Genomic DNA, 17,231 nt, shown 5'->3' with positions numbered 1-17,231 from the left:
GTCTCCACGTGCCAAACGAAACGTGTTGTCCTATGTGAGCAGGTTTAAAGAGCGGCTGCATGAGGCTTGCAGTGTCGCTAAGGAGAGTCTCTCTGCTGCACAGATCTCTATGAAACGTCAGTTTGATAGAAAGGCACTTCAATGTTCTTTCCAGTCAGATGATATGGTTTTAGTTTTACTCCCCATCCCTGGCTCTTCTATGTGTGCTTGGTTTTCTGGTCCTTATTCTATTGTGAGGAGGTTAAGTGATACTGACTATGTTGTCAGGACCCCTGATAGGCGAAGGAAAACACGAGTGTGTCACATAAACATGTTAAAACGGTACCATCCTAGAGGCGACATGCAGGCTGAGATACGCAGTGCTCCCCCTGTGGCCGCTGTGGGAGCTGCGGTGCCAGCAGCTGTGAGTTCTAGTCCTTCTATGCTCACAGTGAGTGATGAGGATGGGCTGAACGGTCGCAAGGTCCAACAACAAACTCCTCGGTTATCCAACTCTGAGATGTTGTTGAACCTTCCTTCCTTAATGCCACACTTGAGTAAAGAGCAGGAAGCTGACATGGTGGGGCTCATTCATAATTTTCCTTGTCTATTTGGAGATGTTCCAACTCGCACTACTGTTTTGCAACATGACATAGATGTAGGTGATGCAAAGCCGATAAAGCAGCATCCCTATCAAGTGAACACAGTGAAGAGATCACTGATGAAGCAGGAGGTTGCATATTTGTTGGAGCATCACTTGGCACACCACAGTTCAAGTCCATGGAGCTCCCCATGTCTGTTGGTTCCAAAGCCTGATAGCACGCCCCGTTTCTGCACGGATTATCGCAAGGTAAATGCGGTCACGGTTCCTGACTCTTTTCCCATGCCGCGTATTGATGACTGCATAGATACCATTGGGTCCGCCTCCTATGTTACCAAGCTGGATCTTTTAAAAGGTTATTGGCAGGTGCCACTTTCACCTAGAGCCTCAGAAATATCTGCCTTTGCTACACCTGATACCTTCCTCCAATATTCAGTTATGGCGTTTGGAATGCGAAATGCTCCGGCAACATTCCAACGGCTAGTAACTATAGTGCTGGGAGATGTGCCCAACTGTACAGCGTACCTTGACGATGTGGTGGTACACTCAAGAGAGTGGTCTGATCACATGGGCTCACTGAGAACAGTGTTCCAGCGGTTGGCAGCGCTTCTCTGACCTTGAACTTGGCCAAATGTGAGTTTGGGAAAGCAACAGTGACCTACTTGGGAAAACAGGTCGGCGGTGGAAAAGTGCGTCTCCTTGAGGCCAAGGTGGAAGCCATCACATCTTTCCCAGTACCAACCACACGGCGGGAGCTGCGCCGATTTCTCGGGATGACCGGTTACTACAGAGGGTTCTGTAGGAACTTCTCCTCGGTTGCAGCCCCTCTGACTGACCTGATCAGTCCCTTAGTCTCGTTTGTGTGGTCAGATAGGTTTCAGACAGCTTTTGAAAGCTGTAAAGCCCTTTTGTGCAATGCCCCAGTCCTTAGCGCTCCTAATTTTGATGCACCCTTTTCTATTGAAGTTGATGCTAGTTGTATTGGGGCAGGTGCAGTTCTAACCCAGATGGGTTCCGACGGTTTGGTCCATCCTGTAGGGTACTTCTCAAAGAAGTTCAACAGCAGCCAGACACGCTACTCTACAATAGAGCAGGAGACGTTGGCCTTACTGCTTGCACTACAGTTCTTTGAGGTATATGTGGGGTCTAGTGTGTCGCCTGTGGTTGTATACACAGACCACAACCCACTGGTTTTCCTGCATCAAATGTATAACCACAACCGCCGTTTAATGCGGTGGTCTCTGGTTATGCAAAATTATAATTTAGTAATCCGCCATAAGAAAGGCGCTGATAATGTTTTTGCTGATGCCCTTTCTCGTGTTTGGCCTGTTGCAGGTGGTTATTTTTTGAAAGGGGAACAATAATGGAATATGGTTATGGGGATGGTGTGGGTTATCGTCATGCCATAAAATAAAAAACCTGTCAGAAGCACACACACGTTTTATATAGTACAATAAAACCTGTCAAACATTACTTATGTGCACCAGATTATGATACTGCTACCTCAACAGCAGATAAACTACTTTTCCGTATAGTGTTTTATACATACATTGGGCCCTAGTTTCGTAGACCATCGCAGGGCGGCGCAGGGTGGCGCAGCCGGCGCAGTGCAAGTTTCGACCCGCGCAGCCTTGCGCACCGTCAGTTTGGCAGTTTGGTAGATCGCCTGCGCCAAGATGGGTGTGGCGGCGCAGCAGGGGGAGGCGTCACAGATTCAGCTTGGCGTAGCGGAAGTTTCGTGGCAAAAAGCCTCGCCGAGACTGCGCTGAAAGCTCGCCAGCTCCGACCTGGTCTACTTTCGGCGCAAGGCGCAAGGCGTAAATAAAGTCCATTGATTCAATGCGAATCACAGCTGGCGGATCGGAAGTTTGGCGGACCGGCGCGCAGTGCGCACACGTCACCGAGACCTCACAGGCAGGTTTCCACAGTTCCAGGCACATTTAAATGCAATAAATAATCACAACAAACACTATTTAATGCAACTGATTGAATCAACACGTGAATTTATATCTATATAGATTGTCCCGTCACATCTGACGTCAGATCAAAGGCGGATGGCACACGTAACGGAAACTCAGCCTCTCGGACCAAAACATCTCCCTCTCTCTCTCCTGTTTTTTATAATATGGGCATTGCTATTATTATGATACGCGCGCACAGCGCGTGATGCGCGTGGTGGGAGCGGCGGCGCTGCTTCTGTCATTGGGTTGTCAAGTGACGGATCTTGCACTGAACCTCCCCTAACGCATTAAAGGAGAGGAGAGGAGCTCATTTGATTGGTGAAGATCTGAATCGGCTGTATTAATACCAGTCCACGCCTCGTCTCCTCCTCGTCTCCCACACACGCCTTCTTCTCCTCCCTCTTTCCCACTTGCGCCGGTGTGCGAGACGGGAGGAGTGCCTGCGCGAGGCTGCGCGGTGCACGAAACTTGCAAAGTCCAGGCGGACACACCCCGTCGGCGCGGCGCAGGTGCGCTGAAAGCTGACTGCGCCTGGTCTACGAAACTAGGGCCCATTATGTTCATACATTACATATATTTAGGGACTGTACGTTATTTATTTTAAGACAATGCAATCAACATGGCAGAATTAATATGACCCCTCCCCAGACAACTCAATATGTCACATCACAAATATTGAGTGACCAATGGTCAGTTATTAATAATTCTCATCAATAACATCGTGTGACGAACATCTGCTCCAGTCGCAAAAACTCCGACCGAACTGTGTGAATGCGTAAGTTAATAGTGGTATAATTTGACTGCCCCATCATAAGAACACTACTAGATCAGACAGGTCTGTGTTTAGAGGAAAACTGGTTTCCAATATGGAAAATGAGAGGCAAACTCGGGACTATATAACATGAAGGCAAACAGTAAGCTGATGGAAATAAGGTCAGATATGAGTTATGATGTTGATGAGTTAAATTCAATAATCACAAACACATTGTGTGAGTCAGCAGAGGAGGTTCTTGGTAAATCGTCTGGCATGAGGAAAAGGAGAATGGTACCTTGGTGGTCAGATGAAGGAAGCAGTTAAATCCAGAAATAAAGCTTTCAGAAAGGTTAAATCAAATATCAATTTAATGGAATACAAAAAATCTTAGTCAAAGGTTAAAAGAGTCGTAAGAGAAGCTTAAAGGAAATATTGGCGTGACTTGTAGTACGATAGTTGCAGAAGTAAAAGTGGGTGATGTTTGGAATATGATTAAGAAGATGGGATAAGATAGTCCTTTATTCGTCCAGTAGTGGGGAAATTTACAGTGTTACAGCAGCAAGAGAGAAAAGATAAGGATAATAAATAATAAATAATAAACATGCACTAACAAGAAAAGTACAATATAAAAAAAAGATTAACACTAAGACTATATAAAGAGAGTTAAATAGAGTAGAATGTATAGTGTACATAATAGACAATTTCCAGAATATATACAGTATGGACTAGACATTTACATTATAGACAGAGATTGAGGCATTAGAAGGGAGTTTTCTTACCTGTAATTGAAGACAATGATGCGGAGGCAGTAACTAATCTGTAGAGAGCGAGATATTCGTGTGGGTCCCTGCGCATAAAGGTGTTCAGAGGAATGAGGAAGCAGACAAGCTGGCAAAAGAGGATAATCAGTTAATCAGAGATCAAGGTTATCATCAAACAGAAAGTTAAAATGTGGCAGACTGAGTGGGATAAGGAGAAAAGGGGCAGGCATCTTTACAAAATACAGCCAAATATGTCAAGAAGTAAAACAAGTTATATAAATAGACAGGAGGAGGTCTGGTTCTCTCGAATGAGAATAGGTCATACTGGTTTTAACAGTATTTATGAATCATGAACAAACATCTGGAACATGCGAGTTTTGTGGAGTGAGAGAAGATGTGGAGCATGTTTTGCTGAATTGTGAAAGATTCTCTAGACAAAGAGAAAAACTGAAAAGGGCAGTGAGTGAGTTTTTTCCCTGGAAACGTTGTTGGATGAGCCTAGATCAGGAAATATCACGAGTTCCATAATAACCTTTATCAAAGACTCACAGTTAGCAAACAGGATTTAGTATTCTTTGTTTTGTTTTGATTTGTTTGTTTGTTTATTTGGTTGTCTATATATTTGTTTATGTTTTATTTGATTTGAGTCATTCTTCTTTGGAAAATATCCATCGAATTTCACGTCTGTCCAGTAGATGGCGGTAATACACCTTGCTTGTAAACTGCCAAAAAAACATCACATAAGAAGAAGATCAACGACTTCCGGTAGGTTTGTCGGACCCGTGTTGGAATCTTGAAAAAGTCAAGTATTTTAAGTTTTTAGGAATATGGCTGGACGAAAGGATGACAGGGAAAAAACAAGTTGAAATGGTTTCATTGAAGTGTGGGAAAATAATTAATGTCCTTAGGTGTGTGGCTGGGTCAGACTGGGGGGCTGATAGAGAATCAATGATGATGATCTACAGAGCAATGATAAGATCAGCTATTGACTATGGAAGTATGGTTTATGGATCAGCAGCTCCGTCAGTGATCAGGAAACTAGACATCGTCCAAGCAAAAGCCCTAAGAGTGTGCTGTGGAGCATTCAGAACAACTCCAATACCAGCATTACTGATAGAAATGGGGGAGATGCCGTTAGAAATCAGGAGACATAAACTTGGTTTGAGATATTTAATGAAGCTCAAAGGACAAAAAGAAATGTTACCAACAAAGAACCTTCTGAGTGAACATTGGGAGTTTATGGGAACATCAAAAAGGACTAAAACAAATCTTGCAGAAAAATTAAAATCTGTGGCACAGGAAATTGGAATTGTGGATATAAGTGTGTGTCCTCCAGTGTGTCGTCCAGCTGTGGCCTCATGGTTGGTTCCAGATCCCATTGTTGACCTAAAGCTTTTGAATAAAAGCAAATCAAGGACGTCAGAGGTTGTAGTAAAGGAGGTAAAAGTCTGGCAGCAACTAAAATGGGGAAACCACCTACAAATTTATACAAATGGGTCAAAAGATCATGAGAGTGGGAAAGTGGCAGTTGGTATCAGCATACCTGAAATCGGGTATAAAAAAGATACAGAATATCAAATCATATGTCAGTCTTCACAGCAGAAATGGTGGCAGTTCTGTTGGCAGTAAGATGGGTTGAGGACAATAAACAGGAAAATGCAATCATATGCAGTGATTCAGCAGCAACATTAACTACAATAAAAGAAGCTAAATCCAAGTCCAGACCTGATTTAGTTGTAGAAATTTTACAATCTTTGTTAAGAATCCACAAGGCAGGGTATGAGGTGGGGTTTCTTTGGGTTCCGGCACATATGGGTGTGAAAGGGAATGAGGAGGCGGATGAGATGGCAAAGCAGGCGGTGATGGAGGAAATTGTGCAAATTCAGTTGCAATATGGGGCACCAGAGTATAGTGAAATAATAAACAGGTATCTAAAAGAAAAGTGGCAAAAGTCTTGGGAGAAGGAAAGGAAAGGAAGGGCATATTTTTCAGTGCAGGAAACTGTAAATAAAGACAAGTGCACTTACAGGTGCAGTAGGAAAGACTCTGTAGTAATCTCGAGATTGAGACATGGACACTGTGGGCTGAGGAGTGGGTTGGCTCTGATTGGTAAGCATCCTGATGGCAAATGTGAGTGTGGAGATAGTGAGACAGTGAAACATGTACTACTCCAGTGCAAAATATACTCCAGTCAGAGAAGGACTCTCTTCAGGAATCTTGGAGCAGATGGGGAAACCGTTTTTAATATCTCTCTTAAGGACTCTAATTCAAGCCATCTCTGGCCAGGCGCGGTTTCGCTGCTATTCATATGCTAATTAGAGCCTTCGCTGTGGTTCGTTTTCGACAATTTTCGGCACAGACGAACGCGGCGTTCGCAGCCTGTATACTGTCGTTAACTCTCGAAAATTAGGGAGATTTCCGGGCGTTTACAGGGACGAAAATCCGACTTTTCATGCAGTGGTATTGTTGCATGCTCTCTCTGAGTGACTGTGATTTCTATCTTTTCTCGTTATTTGTATGTGATCTATTTAGTGTTTAGTTTTTGTTAGTTAGTTAGTGGCTTGTTCAGTGTTTTTTTCTGGGTGTTGGGGGGGTAGTCGGGCATTATGCCCGTTGTGGGAGTGCTGTGTCAAGTCTGTTTGTTTACACTACTGGCGACGTTAGCTTCAGCGTTAGCATCAGCCTCGGTGTTTATTGGGAAGTTCTCATTAAGCCCGTTCTAGTATTAAAACTCCGGGCTTGCGTTTGACTTTGTTGGTCGTACAGTAACCAGAGCTAGTTCAGAACATTGCTTCTCCGTCCGGACTTCTTCGGCTAATAGATAATGCTGGCTAGCTGACATCTATGTAAATAAGAGCGATCTGTCTTTGCTTGTGACTTTTTCAATTATTGGGCAGGAATACTGTTTACCAATGTTCTAAGAATTTTGTATAACCTCATGTCTTAAAGTTTTCTTTGTTCAGGTTACAGCTTTATGTGTTGAACTGTTTATTACTTTAGTATCCCCATGGCTGACCTAAATGTTATCAGAGGCCTGGTAGTCATGATGTCTTGTTCTACATGAAGGTTAACTGTCAGTGACGCGTTATCTCCTGTGCCTTTAAAAGACTCAAGTCACAACAGTGATTTGAGCACTTCCTCTGTAGCATCCTCACACGTTGTTGCATTGTAACTGCTCCTCTTGTACAAGATTAAAGTCAGACGTCGACTTTACTTATGTCTCCGATCTCCTCCTTGGGTGAATTTATTCGTTTACGGGAAAATTATTTTAACATTAAGTCTATTAGGGTTTGATATGGAAAAAAGCACAGATGAACACCTTGATAAATGCTGCCTGCAATACACAAGTCTATTTAAAACTGAAACTATCTTTGCTTATTAACAGGTGCTTCCTGGGCATCAATGGGTGACATGTCCGGTGAGTATGCTGGCCATGCAAGAACTGGGACATTTTCAGCTTCCAAGAATTGTGTACAGATCCTTGCAACATGGGGCCGTGCATTATCTTGCTGAAACATGAGGTGATGTTCATGGATGTATGGCACAACAATGGGCCTCAGGATCTCATCACGGTATCTCTGTGCATTCAAAATGCCATCAATAAAATGCACCTGTGTTCTTCGTCCATAACAGATGCCTGCCCATACCATAACCCCACCACCACCATGGGCCACTCAATCCACAACATTGACATCAGCAAAGCGCTCACCCACACGACGCCACACACGCTGTCTGCCATCTGCCCTGAACAATGTAAACCGAGATTCATCCGTGAAGAGAACACCTCTCCAACGTGCCAGACGCCATCGAATGTGAGCATTTGCCCACTCAAGTCTGTTACGGCGACGAGCTGGAGTCAGGTCAAGACCCCGATGTGGACAACGCGCATGCAGTTGAGCTTCCCTGAGACGGTTTCTGACAGTTTGTGCAGAAATTGTTTGGTTATGCAAACCAATTGTTTCAGCAGCTGTCTGAGTGGCTGGCCTCAGACGATCTTGGAGGTGAACCTGCTGGATGTGGAGGTCCTGGGCTGGTGTGGTTACACGTGGTCTGCGGTTGTGAGGCCGGTTGGATGTACTGCCATATTCTCTGAAACGCCTTTGGAGACGGCTTATGGTGGAGAAATGAACATTCAATGCACGAGCAACAGATCTGGTTGACATTCCTGCTGTCAGCATGCCAATTGCACACTCCCTCAATGCTTGTGGCATCTGTGGCATTTTGCTGTGAGACAAAACTGCACATTTCAGAGTGGCCTTTTATTGTGGGCAGTATAAGGTACACCTGTGCACTAATCATGATGTCAGATCAGCATCTTGATGTGGCACACCTGTGAGGTGGGATGGATTATCTCAGCAAAGCAGAAGGGCTCACTATCACACATTTAGACAGATTTGTGAACAATGTTTGAGAGAAATGGTAATATTGTGTATCTGGAATGAATTTCAGATCTTTAAGTCCATCTCATGAAAAATGGGAGCAAAAACAAAAGTGTTGCGTTTATATTTTTGTTGAGTGTATCTATATAAGAACTACAGGGCCAAGGTTCTGTGGGACTTCAGCTTCCAGACTAAACAGCTCCTGGCTAACCAACCGGACATAGTGGTGGTGGACAAAGAGCAGAAGACAGTGGTGGTGATAGATGTGGCGATCCCAGCTGACGCCAACATCAGGAAGAAGGAACACGAGAAAAATGAGAAGTACCAAGGGTTGAAAGAGCAGCTGGAACAGATGTGGAAGGTCAAGGCTAGCGTGGTCCCCGTGGGCACTCATGGCAGTAACCCCCAAACTGGGAGAGTGGCTCCAACAGATCCCAGGAACAACATCAGTCCAGAAGAGTGCAGTCCTAGGAACAGCCAAGATACTGCGCAGAACCCTCAAACTCCCAGGCCTCTGGTAGAGGACCCGAGCTTGAGGATGACATATAGGATATATATATACAACTTCATATTTTGACAGTTTATTACATATAATTACATATAATTTGGTGCAAATGTTATTGGCTGTATTGGAAGTCTTTACATTATTTTTTTCTTACAGAAAACATGTACGTCAGGATCAAACTCATACATTCACACCCGATTGCTCAGCATCGGGGGCAATTTGGCGTTGAGCCACAGCCGCCCCTAACAACTTCAGCAAAGAAATAATTAAAGACACAATGTGTAGAATTTTGATGTGAGCGATCACAACAACTTAACCCCAGTACCATTTGTTGAGACCATGAAAAGCTTGGTGCTCCCTGTGGTTTTGTAAGTATTTACATGTTTTGCAGGCATGTTCCCATCCAAAGTGAGACAATTTGACTTCAAATCTGCTTCTCCAGTCAAAGTACCTGATGTACTCTGAAGTATTTCGGTCAAGGTAGAGAAGCCTCTCAGCCAGCTGCTTTGGAGTGGAAAAGTCATCCACATGAATGAAGGAGTCAGCTGGGATATGGTCCTCGTAATTTTGTTTTGGAGGGCCCAGAACTATTGGTACACTTCCTCCCATCATAGGGCTGTATAACTTCTCTGTGATGTAGTCTTTGTAGACAGAGTTTTCAAAGGAGAGGTAGAATTTACAACTAGAAACTATCTTTAAATAGTCTTGGTCACTTATATGTTGGCCAAAGGCGTTTCCATAAGCATCAATCTTGATGTGATCCTTCAGTTTATTGTAAAACTGAACTCTCCTATGTTGCAACTTCCAGTTGCTCACAATCCAACACACCAACTTGTCCATGGATCTCCATGTAAGTCCCTGTGGTGGAAGAGAACTCCGTGGGCTTTATGGAAAAGTGCCTTGTCGTCCGTCAAGTGGCATCTTGTGACATTGAAAGCACTGCAGCTGAGATCATATTTGTAGCCAAAAGGCCACATCCAGATCAGTAAAATGGTGTCAGGCTCAGCGTCCACTTCTGCTGCCGCCTGGATCTTCTGGGTGGGACTGGGATGTGGGTCAATGTGCAGCTCTGTAGAACTGTTGGCGTTTGAATCCTGGTTCTCTGCTCTCTCTGCACACAGGAATTTAGGACAGAACTGGCGACCTCTCTCCGTGTTAATGCCCAAATTGGGGTACTTCGTGTCGGTGTTGTACGTATTAAAAATGATGAACAAGCACAACACCATCAGGCTGCTGAAGAGAAATAGCCGCAGAGACGTCCGGTGGCAGGCTGAGCAGGTCATGGCTCACCTTTGGAGAGAAAATAGAGCCATTTTATTGGGACACAACATTTGACTGGACAATGCATTGACACAATGTTAAATTACCAGTGCATTTATGGAGTGAAGTATAGCATAGCATCTTCAAACGCTTATCCGGTGCCGGGTCACGGGGTGGAGTGAAGAACATGTTTATAAATGTGTTTACAACGCATCGTGTTTCTTTATAATAACTGTGGTTCTACAATGAGGGTTCCCTTAACCCTGCTACTCATTCCATCAGATGAAGACGGTGAACTACATTAATTGTGTTGCAGCAGTAAGAGACGTTTGCTCCCCTCAAATCTGACTGACAGGCACTACTTTGCTGTGTGGATGTGGATGGTTCAGCCTCACATGATTCAGACTCTGGTCAAGGTCAAGCAAACTGTGCCGTAATAACACAATATAAACTTCTACTCAAGCAGAATAACTAAAAGCCTCGACACACCTTATTTACAGCTAAACCTGTAGCCCATCACAAACCAGTGACTGATTTACAAAAGCAGATAAATTATATATATACACACACACACACATATATATATATATATATATATATATATATATCCCTATTCCTGCCACTAAGACTTTTGATTGTATTTTTTTACATGAGGCCGAGATATTCCACTGGCTCTCGGGTTTAGACAGAGGGTTTCACATTTCACAATTGTGTGAAATCAACACGGTGTCTCTTACTGATTATATATATATATATACAATGTATTTTTTCACAAACTAAAAGGATCAAATGTAAAAATGTCCACCAAATAAAGTGTCTTACTGTGTTTTTGGTCGCTCACGATCTTCAGGTGGGAGAATGTAAAAGAGATTATGTGTTGAATATTAACCCTTGACTGTGGGCTCATATTGTGTGTCTGTTAACAGACATATCTCATGTGGTTGATAATAATCATAATAAAGACAATAAAATAGGTTATTTATATCTGCCTGTTACGTCTGGGGTTAAGTATGATGTCTCTTTTGCAGACATGTCTTGTTTGGTTCTGTTCTGTGGTGTTTTTGTCTCCCTCCTGTCACTTTTCATAGATCTACTCCTGGGCTCATCATCATTCACCCCACCTGTTCCGAGTCAGCAATCAAGCTTCCCCTCACCTTATATAGTCCCCTTTGTGTTGAGTTCAGGGGCGGCTGTTTTTGGGGAGCAAGCGAGGACAGGTAGATACTCTGGAGTATACATCTTGCATCACGTAGGTTTACCTGCTGTTACAAACCCTAGGTTAGAGTATGCACCACCCACTGTATTTATGGCGCTTAGCACCTGTCGGGGGGTTGGTTATTGTTTCCTTTGTTTACTTTGGTGCCACACTAAGTCCTCCTTGCCCCCTGTGCTGCTTGTCTTTTTGAGTCAATAAATACTACCGTTTGCCACTTGATTGCTTCTCGGTTTTGTGTCATTGCACCCTCACCATACGTCTGTTGCCTTATGTTGCGCCCTTCTATCGAGTCACCACCAAGGGGCGTAACATAAATGGGGGCTCGTCCGGTATAATAATCCATTTAAGCAACAGACATATGAGTGTTGGTGTGCAGGGTGCACGTCAAATAGGCTGCTAGTTGTGTTAATTTAGTTAGGTTGGTTGTGTCGTTTCTTTACCTCAGTAAATATGGCTGTTTTTGCTATTGAGGAGTTTCTTGGTGATCCTTCGGTTGAGCGTCTTGACCATTATAGGAAAGATGATCTGATTGCTATTGCGGCACATTTTGGTGTGAGCTTTTCCAAAAGCATGGCAAAGGCTGAGTTGAAAGAAGCTGTGGTGCGTATGTTGGTGGACAAGAATGTGCTCATAACGGGTGACGGTGAATCTGTTGTTTCTCCCCCTTCCCCTCATTATTCTGATCGTAGCACTGTTGCTCTTGAACTACTAGTTTACTCAGATGAGGACCTAACACTTGTTCTACTTTTAGCTCTTACTTTATCGGCAATGATTCGTTGTAGTTTCCTTGTTTCCTTCTTTTGACAAATGTACTTATTGTAAGTCGCTTTGGACAAAAGCGTCTGCTAAATGACCTAAATGTAAATGTCATTATTACCAAGGGAAAGACCAAGATGAGGTTGAAGAGGTTGTAGGGGGTGAGTCAGTTATGGTTAGGACCTCCGAGATAGAGTTTAAGACTCCTCGTACAGTGCCCAAATTTACTCCACTCTCCCCTGGTAGAAGTAGTGAGGATGTCCACCTTAGGGTACGTCTAGCACGGTTGCAGTTCGAGGCAGAGGCGAAGGAGAGAGATGCTGAATACAGTCATCGGCTGGCTGTTCGGAGATGGAGCTGGAAATGGAGGCTGAGATCTCCAACCAACCGCCGGATGGCGAATGAGGTTAAAATAAAGCAACTAGAACTAGAGGCTGCTGCTAAAGCTGTGAGTCCTACTCAACCTTCTCCCATGCCTATGAGAGGTTTTGAGGTGAGCAGGAATGTAGCTCTAGTACCGCAGTTTCGTGAGGCTGAGGTAGACTCTTATTTTAGCGCTTTTGAGCGAGTTGCTACCTCTTTGGACTGGCCTTCAGAGGTCTGGGCTATATTGCTCCAATGTAAGTTGACTGGGAAAGCCCAGGATGTTTTATCCTCTCTCTCTAGAAGACAGCTTGTCTTATGAGGCTATCAAGGACGGCTGTGCTTCGAGCCTACGAGTTAGTGCCAGAGGCTTATAGACAGAAGTTTAGAGCTCACAAAAAGTTGTCAGGCAAAACTTTTGTGGAGTTCGCCAGTGAGAAGGAGACTTTGTTTAAGCGTTGGTGTAAAGCAAGTAACGTGTTGGATTTTAATTCTCTGTCTGAGTTGATGTTACTCGAAGAGTTAAAAAATAGCCTGTCTGACCGCTTGGTAACGTATCTCAATGAGCAAAAAGTTGCGACGTTGGCACAGGCTGCGGTGCTCGCTGACGAGTTTGTGTTAACTCATATGCAAACGTTTGGTACTCCCTGAAATGATAGTCGACTTGTTCTTTCCTTTGCTCAGACTCCACCTAAAACGCAGGCTAGTCCGCCCCGCCCGTTAGCTCCACGCTACAATGAGGAACGGGAGTGTTACTATTGTCATAAGATGGGGCACATTAAGAATGACTGTTTTTTGTTAAAACGCAAGCAGTCACAGCCAACTAATCAACCAAAAGAGGTTGGTTTGGTCCAGACATTGATCCAACGTCAATGGTTCCGGACAAGGTAAGTGACAAACTAGACTCCAGTTATGAACCATTCATGTTGCATGGTCGGGTTTCTCTCAGTGGCAGTGAGTTTTTTTATATTGTCAGACGTGTTACCTTTCTCTGATGAGTCATCACTTGGTTCTAGTGTGTTGGTGCAAGGCATTGAGATGGGTTTTATGTCTGTGCCTCTCCATCAGATACACTTAAACTGCGGTTTAGCACAGTGAGTGTTCAAAGTGGGCGTGCGCCCATCATTACCAGTGAGAGGTGTCACTTTTCTGTTGGGGAATGACATTGCTGGTGGCAGAGTTATGCCAGTTTTAGAGGTTTTGGAACACCCTGAGGTTTTGCAGCCTGATGTATTAGCTCAGAAGTTTCCTGAAGTGTTTTCAGTTTGTGCAGTCACCCGTGCTCAAGCACGTAGTTTGGGGGAGGTAGTTGATCTGTCAGAGACTGTTTGTGACGGAGTTGTCTGATACACCTGCTTTCCCACTTGTCTCCAATCAGCCTACTGATGAAACGAGTGACCCAGTAACGCTCCAGCGGGATAAGCTTACCTCTGAGACAACATCTAAGTTGCCTATGTCTCATAATAATCTTATCATGGCTAAGAAGGAAGATGCTAGTCTAGCCCGATGTTTTGCCTCTGCTCTTGCTCCAGAGATGGTTAGAAACAAGGAAGTGTCATATTTTGTGGATAATGATGTCCTGATGCGCAGGTGGAAATCTCGGGTGGATTTCGAGAATGAGTGGAGTTATGTGGTTCAGGTTGTCGTGCCTACCTCATATCGACAGTCTGTTTTATCTCTAGCTCATGATCATCCCTGGTCTGGACATTTAGGGATCACAAAAACCTATGACCGAGTTTGAAAGCACTTCTTTAAAGGTTTTGTCGCACCTGTCATGTGTGCCAAGTTACAGGGAAGCCTAACCAGGTTATTAAACCTGCCCCACTTCACCTGATTCCAGCTATGGGGGAGCCGTTTGAGCACATGCTGGTAGATTGTGTTGGTCCCCTGCCAAAAACAAAGTCTGGTAACCAGTTCCTGTTGACGATTATGTGTGTAGCTACACGGTACCCTGAGGCTATTCCTCTTAGGAAGATAACATCTCAGTCTGTAGTAAAAGCCCTGATCAAGTTTTTCTCTACGTTTGGACTGCCTAAGATAGTACAAACCGATCAAGGTACTAACTTCCTTTCAGGTATATTCGAACAGGTGTTAAAATCATTGTCCATCTCGCACAGAATCTCAAGTGCTTATCACCCTGAGTCGCAGGGCGCCCTTGAAAGGTGGCATCAGACCTTCAAATCTGTTTTGCGCAAGTACTGTCTGGAGAGCGGTAGAGACTGGGATGAAGGTGTTCCCCTAGCTCTATTCGCAGTCCGAGAAACAGTTCAAGAGTCACTGGGTTTTAGCCCAGCTGAACTGGTGTCTGGCCATGCAGTAAGAGGCCCGTTGAGGGTGTTAAAGGAGCAACTTATGGAAGAGTCTCCACGTGCCAAACGAAACGTGTTGTCCTATGTGAGCAGGTTTAAAGAGCGGCTGCATGAGGCTTGCCGTGTCGCTAAGGAGAGTCTCTCTGCTGCACAGATCTCTATGAAACGTCAGTTTGATAGAAAGGCACTTCAATGTTCTTTCCAGTCAGATGATATGGTTTTAGTTTTACTCCCCATCCCTGGCTCTTCTATGTGTGCTTGGTTTTCTGGTCCTTATTCTATTGTGAGGAGGTTAAGTGATACTGACTATGTTGTCAGGACTCCTGATAGGCGAAGGAAAACACGAGTGTGTCACATAAACATGTTAAAACGGTACCATCCTAGAGGCGACATGCAGGCTGAGATACGCAGTGCTCCCCCTGTGGCCGCTGTGGGAGCTGCGGTGCCAGCAGCTGTGAGTTCTAGTCCTTCTATGCTCACAGTGAGTGATGAGGATGGGCTGAACGGTCACAAGGTCCAACAACAAACTCCTCGGTTATCCAACTCTGAGATGTTGTTGAACCTTCCTTCCTTAATGCCACACTTGAGTAAAGAGCAGGAAGCTGACATGGTGGGGCTCATTCATAATTTTCCTTGTCTATTTGTAGATGTTCCAACTCGCACTACTGTTTTGCAACATGACATAGATGTAGGTGATGCAAAGCCGATAAAGCAGCATCCCTATCAAGTGAACACAGTGAAGAGATCACTGATGAAGCAGGAGGTTGCATATTTGTTGGAGCATCACTTGGCACACCACAGTTCAAGTCCATGGAGCTCCCCATGTCTGTTGGTTCCAAAGCATGATAGCACGCCCCGTTTCTGCACGGATTATCGCAAGGTAAATGCGGTCACGGTTCCTGACTCTTTTCCCATGCCGCGTATTGATGACTGCATAGATACCATTGGGTCCGCCTCCTATGTTACCAAGCTGGATCTTTTAAAAGGTTATTGGCAGGTGCCACTTTCACCTAGAGCCTCAGAAATATCTGCCTTTGCTACACCTGATACCTTCCTCCAATATTCAGTTATGGCGTTTGGAATGCGAAATGCTCCGGCAACATTCCAACGGCTAGTAACTATAGTGCTCGGAGATGTGCCCAACTGTACAGCGTACCTTGATGATGTGGTGGTACACTCAAGAGAGTGGTCTGATCACATGGGCTCACTGAGAACAGTGTTCCAGCGGTTGGCAGCGCTTCTCTGACCTTGAACTTGGCCAAATGTGAGTTTGGGAAAGCAACAGTGACCTACTTGGGAAAACAGGTCGGCGGTGGAAAAGTGCGTCCCCTTGAGGCCAAGGTGGAAGCCATCACATCTTTCCCAGTACCAACCACACGGCGGGAGCTGCGCCGATTTCTCGGGATGACCGGTTACTACAGAGGGTTCTGTAGGAACTTCTCCTCGGTTGCAGCCCCTCTGACTGACCTGATCAGTCCCTTAGTGTCGTTTGTGTGGTCAGATAGGTTTCAGACAGCTTTTGAAAGCTGTAAAGCCCTTTTGTGCAATGCCCCAGTCCTTAGCGCTCCTAATTTTGATGCACCCTTTTCTATTGAAGTTGATGCTAGTTGTATTGGGGCAGGTGCAGTTCTAACCCAGATGGGTTCCGACGGTTTGGTCCATCCTGTAGGGTACTTCTCAAAGAAGTTCAACAGCAGCCAGACACGCTACTCTACAATAGAGCAGGAGACGTTGGCCTTACTGCTTGCACTACAGTTCTTTGAGGTATATGTGGGGTCTAGTGTGGAGCCTGTGGTTGTATACACAGACCACAACCCACTGGTTTTCCTGCATCAAATGTATAACCACAACCGCCGTTTAATGCGGTGGTATCTGGTTATGCAAAATTATAATTTAGTAATCCGCCATAAGAAAGGCGCTGATAATGTTTTTCCTGATGCCCTTTCTCGTGTTTGGCCTGTTGCAGGTGGTTATTTTTTGAAAGGGGAACAATAATGGAATATGGTTATGGGGATGGTGTGGGTTATCGTCATGCCATAAAATAAAAAACCTGTCAGAAGCACACACACGTTTTATATAGTACAATAAAACCTGTCAAACATTACTTATGTGCACCAGATTATGATACTGCTACCTCAACAGCAGATAAACTACTTTTCCGTATAGTGTTTTATACATACATTGGGCCCTAGTTTCGTAAACCATCGCAGGGCGGCGCAGGGTGGCGCAGCCGGCGCAGTGCAAGTTTCGACCCGCGCAGCCTTGCGCACCGTCAGTTTGGCAGTTTGGTAGATCGCCTGCGCCAAGATGGGTGTGGCGGCGCAGCAGGGGGAGGCGTCACAGATTCAGCTTGGCGTAGCGGAAGTTTCGTGGCAAAAAGCCTCGCC

General features: G+C 44.8%; 1 pseudogene across 1 annotated transcript; it reads right to left on the bottom strand.

Annotated features, from left to right (window-relative positions):
* Nucleotides 1–9,252: 9,252 nt before the first annotated feature.
* Nucleotides 9,253–10,223, bottom strand: LOC311032199 (4-galactosyl-N-acetylglucosaminide 3-alpha-L-fucosyltransferase 9 pseudogene; annotated as a pseudogene). The gene has a single exon. The product of its transcript is annotated as a 4-galactosyl-N-acetylglucosaminide 3-alpha-L-fucosyltransferase 9 pseudogene (transcript).
* Nucleotides 10,224–17,231: the final 7,008 nt, after the last annotated feature.

This window comes from Eutrigla gurnardus (assembly GCF_963514095.1).
Source record: "Eutrigla gurnardus genome assembly, chromosome: 21".
In the NCBI taxonomy this organism is placed as follows: Eukaryota; Metazoa; Chordata; class Actinopteri; order Perciformes; family Triglidae; genus Eutrigla; species Eutrigla gurnardus.
Note: the sequence above shows the minus strand (reverse complement) of the source record. Positions and strands in the feature narration are given on the sequence as shown.